The sequence below is a fragment of the Thunnus albacares genome, chromosome 13 (assembly GCF_914725855.1).
Source record: "Thunnus albacares chromosome 13, fThuAlb1.1, whole genome shotgun sequence".
NCBI lineage: Eukaryota > Metazoa > Chordata > Actinopteri > Scombriformes > Scombridae > Thunnus > Thunnus albacares.
In genome coordinates, this window is record NC_058118.1 from 15,599,796 (window position 1) to 15,607,532 (window position 7,737).

A 7,737-nucleotide genomic window follows, 5' to 3' on the forward strand; every position below is an offset into this window, starting at 1 on the left:
TTATTTGTGTGTATGTGTGTGTGTGTGTGTGTGTGTGTGTTGTGTGTTGTGTGTTGTTTTGTTTTTGTTTTTAATAGTGGAAAACCCTTGAGGTGCAAATGTGGAAAAACTGAAGAAGAGCTGAATACAGAGATAAAACAAGATAAAGCAAAAAACTAAAATCCCGGTGGGCATATTTTGGGTGCAGTGCAGGGGCAATTCAGATGGAGTTCATGCAGTTTAGCGAGTCTGGCTTCCAGACAGATGCTGTTTATATATTCAGAAGCCATCCATCTGCCCCACTTATCCCTGTCCCCCAGTTTAACTCTGGTAGGCTACCTTTGTTTCCTCATTAAGCACCACAGGACTGCTCTCCTGACAGTCATCTCTTCTCGCATGCTTTTCTCACTTCTCTTCCCCTCCCTCCAGTGTCCTCACCTCTTCTCTCCTCTCCTGCAATCATTTTCACTTTTTGCACACACCTTCATACCTCATCACCTACAGTATGTTCTTCATACTGCTTGTGCCTTCTCTTCTACTCTATCCTTCCTTTTTCCTACAGGCCCTAACGTAGAATATATTATATTAGCCTCACATTATACAGTATGCCTTTGTATGGCAGGAGAACGGATGGCACTTTTCCAAAACAACTCCCTCATACTTTTTTTGTTTCCCTCAGGCTGATAACCAGTGGCACACATGCGCATATAGTACGTATGCAAATGTTTTCTGTATATTTAAATATCTGTTTACAAGTAGCTTCCTTAATTCAGTCTGCCTGGTGCCGCAATGTTTAGCTGTTTATATTTCATTCAAATTTATTAATGTCACGCACTCATTTGAGTGTCTTAGTATTGACTCACAGGTCCAGCAGGCATCTCTTAAACACACAAACTCACTTACAAACCTATCCTCTGGTGGTTGCGCGATACTAGTGGCTACTGGTTCAGTACCTGTATGCATACATAAGCCTGTTTCACACTCCATGTGCTCCTCCAACAGGACACATCTGCTGGGTAGGATTTCCATTAGCAAGGCGGCTATAGAGGCTGATTCGTCACTCTGTCTGTGCATGTCTGTTTGTGTGTGTGTGTGTGTCTGAGTGTATTTTCATATAGGCAGTGATGGCAGTCTTTCTGATGTCTCGCTCCTCATTTTTTTTCTCGAGATGCTGACCGTTGACAGGGGTGACAAGTTGGGGGTGACATGGGAGTGACATTTTCTGGCTGTGTGCGCTTCACATTTGGTGCACGTGCATGCCCGCACGTGAGATCATTAGAGAATTTTACAGCTGAGCAGAGGCCATCTCGTTTTTTTTCCTCAACCCAATCTTCGGCACAAAGGAAATGAAGGAGACAATCACACACGCACACACTCCGTCAACTCGCAACGCATGCATCTGTTACACACTTCCCACACACTCAGAGAAGCAATTTCTCAAACCAACACATGCTACCTTGCTCTCAGATGTGCACACACTTGGGTTCATGCACACGCACACACACATACATACACACACACACACACACACAACTACAATGGCAGGCTCTCTCTCGCACACAAACACACTCCTCTTTGTTTTCAGACAAAGGCTTGCTTCTGCAGCTTTGTCATGATTCCACAAAAGACTTCTTTAGCAGAAAGAGAGGTCTTAACCGGGATCTGGTTGGTGATTGGGTAAAAGCACTAACATTGTTCTCCTTCCCTCATTCTTTCTCTCCTTCATCCCTCCTTCACCCCATCTCTCTCTTTCCCCTCCCTCACCTCCAATAGAGTCTCAGTACTTGCGGGCAGGCAGTCATTTTCCTCTCTGCTCCGGTGTACCTTGGTAGAGATGTATGGAGGTATTGCCACTGCTTTGAGTGGGCTGATGATCACAGTGCCGGAGTTTCAGAGGGGACCAGAACTGGGTGAGGATCAGACAGAGAGAGTGCAGCAGAGGTGACATCTGTCAGAGAGGGTTTGATCAGTGCGTACTGGAAAAAAATGCAGTTTATTTCTTGGTGATTTTTTTTTTTTCTGTGTAGTGGTTGTGGTTAGATTTGGTTTGACAAGGAACTACAATCAGCTGTTATCATTTCAGTGACTGATAATTCAGAAAAGGCCTGGGCAAACGTGACACCATGATTTTAAGAGTTAGACAAGCAGGAAAGATGTCATAAGGTTGGAATTTACGATGTTACTTTGAATGTCTCTATTCTGCTGCCAAAGCTCTGTATCTGCTATTAGGGGCAATTGAAAAGCAGACTTGTTGATGTATAAAGGGCTGACCTCAGACGGGGCTGACCTCAGACAGTGATAGAAACACAGGTAACAACTTCCTGTTTTCACAGATGGATGTGAGTCATCATCAAGATGGCTGTGCGTAAGTGTGTGTCCACGTGCACTCTGTCCGTGAGCGCGCGCGTGTGTGTGTGTGTATGAGAGAGAGTTTGATCGAGATAGCAGATGGAAAGAAACTGATTACAGAGCAGACACAACACAGCAGCCTTCTGTCTCTTTACATGCAATTCATCAATTAAGCAATTTCATATTATGTCAGTAAACAGATCAAATTTCATCTTCCAACATTTACTGGGAAGAAACTTTTGATGAAAGTGTGAATGAACCAACGGCTTTTCTTTTCTACAGTTAACTCTGTCAGTTTCTGAATAGCCTTTTTTTCAAATAGAGACATTAGTTCTACAGACATCTACATCTTATTATAAGACATCTTATTTTTTATATTTTTTATATTGTTTTCTTTTGCTTTGCAATAAAAACTTCCATTATTTATTCATATTCAAAAAAAAAATGAAATGAAAGATTGAATAAAGCTGATCTCTGCACAGGTTTCAAGAAAAGGACATCCTTGAAAACAACTGAAATATTATTTTATGAAAAAAGGGAAAAGTCTCTCCCTACTGTCAATTTTTTCACTAGTTTGAGGAATATAAGACTCAGTAATAGACTAAAACAATTCTAAGTCCACACTCTCAAGGCATTGGACAAGATTTTCTTATTGGCTGCTTTATTTAGATCCTCTGCAATCTTGAACTGAATAGTTTCAAAAAGCAGGTCAAATTCCCTGCCGCTGTAACTCTGCAACTCTAATACTGGTGGAATTTCAGAAGACATTCCTCAAAGGACGCCACAAAGTAGCTTATTAAAGTTTTATAGATAAAAAGAGCATCCGCGAATCAGTCTAAGGGAAAGATCACATGAGAAAAAAAAGATGTCATCCTGCAAAAATCTCATAAACTCAATATTGGTCATTCTCATCTTTTAGCTCCAATTTAAGGATTACATGCTCCTCTGTTGGTTAAGAAGATTAGACAATCTTTGCTCTTATGAATCCCTTTTAAAATCCCTCTGGATGAACTCAGAAGTGTGCAGTGATGAAGATTTAAACAAGGCTGTTTGCTTTAGTCAAAGAAAAAATGTCATTGGAGATGAAGGTGTTTTAGTGGACAGGAACGAAATGTTCCAATAGCAAACATTAAAAATTAGATTCTACAATGCAAGCTGTGACACAGTTTGTCATTTTCATTATCCAAATGGTGAGAGGTATGGGTTAGTAACACTCCCTTTGGTCTAGAAAGCTGTCACCAGGGATGAAGGGGCCAGTTCTTTGACAGGGGTCACGACCAGGGATGAAGGACTTGGCTCTTTGACTGGGATAGAACGTGGGGCTCTTGAACTGTAGTAGTGGCCATGAATAACCCAGCTGAGATGAAACAGGCACTTCAGCTTGATGGAAAAGCCTATGTACAGTATATAACCCTGAAGGCTATTGAGTTAGCAAGGCCAGCTCTGAAAATGTGTAGCCACACTAGAGAGAATACCGTACAAACATGTCTGCTTGCTACCGGCATGTTTTCAGTACACATGACAACGATCGAATATGGCTCAATCTCTTCAGCCCCATGGTCCCTCAAACCCCTGATGAGTCAATTATTATGTGGGCAAGCACTGTTCAGACCTTCAGAACTTTATTAAAAATTCTACTCAAGCTCTTGAGTTTTCCAAAGATATAAAATCTGTCATAGTGAATTACTGGGGAATGTGCATAACAAGATACAAGGTACAGCCAGTATTTACTGTGTGATGGTACAGCCTTAAAATGAAGGCTATTAAGTTTTGACAATTGACACAAAAGTGCAATATAAAAAGGAGGCAGTTGAATAAAATCATACTTAACAGCTTGAATTTATTTTCACAGTGTAAAATATTTGCTCTCCATTTGAGAGAAATTGGTGAATTTAAGGGAAAGAGTGAAAGCCCCCACACACCTGTGGCACACCCACACAGGTGTTTTCGACCATGTGGCCTGATTACGTGACCCACTATCAGGACAGTCTGTCAATGCTTTACTTATCAAAAGTTTTACTTATACAGGCATAGCTCCAGCACCCTCTCACATAACGGTTTTATCATACCAATACTGGGTTTGGAAAAACATGGAAGACAAACTGTACATTGTGATATTTTTTATGATTTAATGTGATATTTGATCATAAAAATAAACAAATAAACTAAATAAGTAAAATAAGATAAATACATTTTATTAAAATATCTTTATATAACATAAGTTTCATTCATTTCCACTTATTAAAATCTTAAAACAGCATTCAGTTCCACATGTGGGACCTACCAGCAACCAGATTATCTGAGACAAGTTCTGCTCTTAAGTGTTCCTTCCACTAACGAATAGGTGTAACATTAATGAAATAAGAATTAGTGAAATAAATGGCTTTGTTTCTATTGGCTGTTCCAGTTGTCCTGATATTGTACATGCTCACTGGTATGAAATGGTATGCTCATATTTATCTGTTGGGTACTTCAGATAAAAGTGTCCACTACATTGTATACAATATGTTCTATATCTGCAGTAGTGTATGTTTAGCTCACCTGCTCGGTGCTGTAGCTTTGTCATCATCTTTTCTATAGAACTCAACTCCAACCAAAAACATGAGTCATGCTTTATTGAACTTGTCAAACTGGAAAAGTATAACAAAAACAGACATTAAACTTTGCACAATAATAGAATTCACATGTGCTATGGAGGACTCTACACAATAGACAATTTTCATGGCAGACCTTTTGACTGGAAAAAGCAAAGGTGCAATTAATATCATTAAAGAAGGTTTTATTCCATTTAAGTGAACCAGTTCCAGCGCTCTGGTATCATGCATGCTCACTCATTAACTTGGCTTACTGGGGCAATTAATGGAATGGAGCCATCATTAATGTGATTATTTATACCTCTGCTTTTCCTGCTTTTTACTTTGTCGAGTCATTAGAGATTGTACAGTATGTTACAATTCACAAGTGATATTACCAGTGTTGTTGATGTCATTATTTCTAATGATAACCCTGAAACTTGACATACATATCCAGGTCTTCTTGCTCTGAAAGCTTCCATTCTGATGGAAATAAAAAATAGTAACATATCAAAATTTGACAGGCTTGACAGCAACGATCCTTAACTGCACCTATGAATGAATACTGCTACAGTCTAATGGATTCTCATACTCAACTTTTTTGCGTTGGAAGTAACAAATATTATCAGGGAACTCAGTAAGTGAAATACATTTAAAATAGTGCAAACAAAATACTAACTGCATCACACATCTGCTTTGATATTAGAGCTTATTATGGCAGAAAATTTGATCAGGTTTGTTTTTTTTTTTAAATCTGGTGCAGTCGTACAGCAGTGGTGAATTACATTTGCTGGACTTAACTACCAGAATAAATTCCACTTGTTGTCATTTTGCACTTAAATAAATTGACATATTTATGAAGACTCCTTATTTTGAGGCTTTTAACACATACTTCACTATTTTCATTAATTGTGCATAGCTTTGGTTCTAGTATGCCAATACCAAGCCCCACACTTAAGAATACTGTACACACAACTGCCAACATGGTCTCATCAATAATTCATTCATTAGATAATTTATTCATTAATGACCTTATCGTGGTTGTCTGGAAGAAGACAGTGGATTAACCAGTCTCAGAGGAGATACATCTGTTTCCCCCTTGTCTTTCTCTTTCCCTGTTCTATTTTCATAATGTGAGCACAGTCCCGATAAAAAACAACAAAATAATTCATATCCAAAGTCCATCACTGTAAACATCGACAAGTTCTTCAGAAGGTGTGAATGATATTGGTCTCTTTAATGTTTGGAGATGAGATATTTTTTCAAATCCTGTTATTACGGACTATCAATGTGGGAGTTACATAAGTGAGTTAAAATGAGCCCGACTCAATCAGTCGGCTATTTTTCTGTAATTGTGATTGAGAAGAGAACACTAAGGAAAATGAAAGGAAAGCAATCATTACTTTTGTGATATCTCAAGTGATTTCATTTTAAGGTATTGCTGTATATCAGGGTTTTTTTTAAGAAGTATATTACTTAGTACTTAGTAGCATTAAGCATAACACATAGGTCACAGGCCCTATTTTCTATTCAAAAATCACATATTAAAATGACAGATTAAATACTTTTTGTGCATTTTTGGGTATGTTAGGTAACCAAAATATGTGTACATAATAGACATATGTACAAAGATTGTACAGAAACAAGCATGGACAAACTTACAAATGCATAAAAGTTTAATATAACAGAAAAACAGAATATGGCACATTACCGTGACCATTACCATTACCTCATCTTTATTTAATTTAATCAACTGATATTGGACTAAAGTCGTTATCTACAGTAGTAGTCTGTAGATTCTTTAACTAGCACTGACATGATGTTATTAGAACTTGAATCTTCAAAGTCACATCTTACCAATATGACTTTATTATGTTGTCATCACTATCATGGTGTCATCTTTTGCTTTTGCTTTCAGATGTTTTTTAGGAATGAGAAATCATCAATGACTAGACAGTAGATATATGGTTTCCTATGCCATGAAATATAAAATAAAACTATTATTACATACCATTACCAGCAGGACATGCACCTCCAGTTTTCTCCAGAAGAGGTCACTCTCAATTCCTTTTGCAGGGTCACCATGAATAAAAGAACATGACAATCTTTTCACATTTAATGTATAAATTGGGAGCCAGCACTGTCATATATTTTGCACAGTGTGTTTCTCCATCATTTCAACATCTGCTTCGACCTCTGTGACTCCACTAAAAAAAATCAATCCACTCCTCTGGAGTAAAGTGGATTCAATTGGGAATCCATGCTTGATTCACCTTGTCAGTAATCCTTTTTTTTTTTTCCTCATAGTGTAATTTGCAACATCATGTTCCTCATTTGTCAGATCCCATGGAGTAGTGGAGCTGAAGTACACCCACAGTGCAGAGGAGCATTAACATTCAGGAGCTGTAACTGTGTGCCCTACTTTCTAGATAAAATCACTGACATGTTAAATGAGGTAGAAGTTAGAGCAACATTTCAGTCATTTCTGTGTTGTCACAGAGCTAACAGACACCCCCTGGCTTACAGGGACGCGCTGGAGATCAGCGTCTCTACTCAGACACCTTTATTGTCCTCTGCAAGAGTCCCCATCTAACACGGCTAAGTAGGTAAATGTGATTGAGTATTGATCCGAGCTGTGGACGTTTTAGTTTCCGACATCCATCCTTTGAAAGGACACAGAGAGAGAACAGTGAAAATGTCCTAAGGGAGAAGCCCCTGATGCTTGGATGACTCTTCATTCACTTAGTTATCTAAAAATATTTTCCATGGCATACTTTCCAAATTCATTCATGACCTTCAGACTTGAGCGGGGCAACAGCACCACTCAATGGACACA